Below are 3,120 nucleotides of genomic sequence, written 5' to 3'. Positions count from 1 at the left end.
ACCCAGCCCGTTCACTTGAAAATGTAGAGCACACTGCCACTTACTGTTTTGCTATTTATGGAAATCTCGTGGAAATCTCAGTAAATTACTTGTGTTTTATAGGCCTAGAGCCCACAGTTACATGTGCGCTTTCTTTTTTTTCCTGAAAGCATTTCAGCATTTCAAAAAGTAATTTTTGTTAGAAAAGAAGTATGTTTAGATTAATTCTTTCCTAGCCTTGTTTCTAATGGGCAAGTAAACATTTTCTTCATTATGTACAATCTATAACAACAGTGCCTTTGCCCGGCGCAAAGATAAAGTGAGTTGAGCAAGACGAAATGTTGGACATTAAGAAACAGTTCCCTGGGCATAATCAAAATGCTGAAATTAAAAAAAAAAACAAAAAACAAAAAAACTTGTCTACTTATTATAGGGTACATAATCTAATTGTTGGTATGTTAGAGTAAATGGATACATAGCAAGTTGTGGTGTAAACTGGTTTCATGTAATGCCTGGAGCTTAAGACAAAATTGGACCCTCCAGCTCAGGGGCTACACCATAGAGTAGCGCCTCTCTTAAGCTGGCTTCCTGATATGCTCATTCATTCATTCACTTAATTCCGCAGGTATTTTCTAGAAGTTCAGAAGGCTATCCATTGTGTGACAGGGCTACCTTGCAAGTGTTTTTTAACTTTCTGTGTGCCAGGCACTCTGCTTCGTGCTGTGTATAGTGTAGTGAAAAAGATGGACATAGTCTCTAACCTTATAGATGCATGCTTTCTAGTTAGTTTTCCACCCCTAGTACTTAAACAGGGTGAAGATTTCATCAAAGAAAGATCTGGGATCATGGTCTTTCCCTAAATTTTCCATTCTAGGGTAGCTTTTATCTTTTTCGGAGTCTTTTTAATCCAAAAGCAAGCTTGCTAACCCTCCCAGTGAATGTATTTTTCCTTCTAGCTTCTGGGTTGTGAATAATCACCCCATCATAAAAATTTGCCGTTCTCTAGTCTCTCTCTTTTATGTAGCTCTCCCATCCAGGTGGTCCGTGAGACAAAACTTCCTCTGGATCTGGTGTCCTCTTCAGTTCTGGCTGCCATTTTCCTCTTAGACCTCGTTAAATTTTAGTTGTCTTACTGTCATAACTGATGGTTTCTCTTTCAGCTTTTCCTAAGCTCTGGCATATTCTAAATGTTAAAACTAGGTTAATCATCTGAAAATACAACTTTGATTTTTAGTGCTTCTCCATTGTGTCCTGAGTAAAGACCAAACTTCCGGCAGGGCGCAGTGGCTCACGCCTGTCATCCCAGCACTTTGGAGACCGAGGCAGGTGGATCACGAGGTCAGGAGATCGAGACCATCTTGACTAACACAGTGAAAACCCATCTCTACTAAAAAACGCAAAAAATTAGCTGGGTGTGGTGGCGAGTGCCTGTAGTCCCAGCTACTCGGGAGGATGAGGCAGGAGAATGGCGTGAACCCGGGAGGCGGAGCTTGCAGTGACCTGAGATCGTGCCGCTGTACTCCATACTGGGAGAGAGAGCAAGACTCCGTCTCAAAAAAAAAAGAAAAAAAGACCAAACTTCTTAGTTTGGGCTACAAGATCTGTGATCTGGCCTTTTCAGTCTTCTTAGTTCAGGCTTCTCTCTCACGTTCAGATAGATTATATTCCAGCCAACCTGGACTCTTAACAAACCTGCCTGCTCACTGTGTGTGTTCCTACTTCTGAGTGTGCTTACCTGGTCCTGTATGTTTAGAATGCCCAGCCTTTCCATGTCTGCCTGTTAAACACCTTCCTATCCTCTGTGTCCCAGCAGTGATAATCTGTGTTATAGTAATCTCATTTTAAGTTGTATTTTTCTGAGTATTACTGAAGTTGCTTTTTTTTTTTGGTTCTTAGCTATTTGGGCCTCCTTTTTGTACTTCTCTTACAGCATTTAATATAGTCTGTGTTGTGGTAAAGTTATTTGTGTATATATTTTATATTCTGTGTGATCCCTGAGGTAGGAAACATGTTTTATGCTTATGTTACTGCTGCAGTTGCTGTTACCACTTCTACTGCCTTAAACTGCTTAACATTTCACAGTTTACAGAGAACTTTCATGTAAGTACTAGAATCAGCCTGTCTCTAAACATCCCCCTAAGTGGAACACAGAAAGTAGTTTTGATTCCTGTTCTGTGGAGTACATGTAGGGCATGCTGGGAGATAAAATGGTATTAGAAACTTCTGTGTCTCTAGTTGCTAAAAATCTAGTAGTAAAGATAGGAAGACATGTAAAATATTTAATTAAATGCTGAAATAAAAACAGACCCTATTTAAAATTGCAATCTTCTCAGCACTTCCTCTCTGTCTTATTTTTCTTCATAGCACTTACCACCACCTGCCATTGATTGACTGCCTTTCTCTCCCAGCTATAGTGTAAGCTCCATAAGGGCAATGTATTTTGTCCCTTTTGTTTACCGCTATAGTCCAGTTCTTAGAACAGTGTTCAGTAAGCACTCAATAGCATCTTTTATTTTATTTTTTTAAAAGGTAAGAGTCATACATTGTACAAAATGTTATAGGAGTTCTGTAGTCCTCAGGAATACCACCCAAAGGGCAGCATGGGACTGCATCTAGACAGATAAAAAAATTTGGATGGGCGTTGATACTGGCAAGGAGAGTATCTTGCCAGAGCTTCTAGAAATTGAACCAAGGTTATGGATTCTGTTTTAACAATGGTTTTCAGAACAATGGAGGGAACAATCCTTAAATTCTTTGGTGTCAGCTCCTGTCTTTTTCAGTTTTCAAGTGTGGACACCATCCTTTGAGGGAGGTATTGACAAACCAAGATGGTAAAGCACTTGGAAAACATAGTAAGTGAACTGTGGTTCAAAAGGAAACAAAAGGGAAAAAAATTCAAGAGAGAGAAGGGAGGAAGAGAGAAGATGCGGAGGAACATAAGGACAAGCTTCATCTACTCATAGAATGTATTTGTTCAGTGATTGAAGCCAATCATTTTCCTCATCTCTGGTACTTTATAGACTGTTGAAATTTAGTAGTTAGTAATTTGCTATCTTGTTTTAATAGTTTCACTATTCAAAATTGTGTTGTCGGCTGGGTGCGGTGGCTCACGCCTATAATCCCAGCACTTTGAGAGGCCGA

The 3,120-nt window shown here is 39.7% G+C and overlaps 1 protein-coding gene across 1 annotated transcript in view; it reads left to right on the top strand.

Moving 5' to 3' along the window:
• The first annotated feature begins 1,819 nt into the window (after nt 1–1,819).
• LOC105505092 (chromosome unknown open reading frame, human C3orf17) overlaps nt 1,820–3,120 on the top strand; it is a 15,101-nt gene continuing 13,800 nt past the window's right edge. The window contains exon 1 of the mRNA XM_011932796.1: nt 1,820–1,839. The gene's annotated coding sequence lies outside the window, so the exon portion shown is untranslated. The remainder of the gene's footprint in view (nt 1,840–3,120) is intronic.

This window comes from Colobus angolensis, unplaced genomic scaffold, assembly GCF_000951035.1.
Source record: "Colobus angolensis palliatus isolate OR3802 unplaced genomic scaffold, Cang.pa_1.0 Scaffold98, whole genome shotgun sequence".
In the NCBI taxonomy this organism is placed as follows: Eukaryota; Metazoa; Chordata; class Mammalia; order Primates; family Cercopithecidae; genus Colobus; species Colobus angolensis.
Note: the sequence above shows the minus strand (reverse complement) of the source record. Positions and strands in the feature narration are given on the sequence as shown.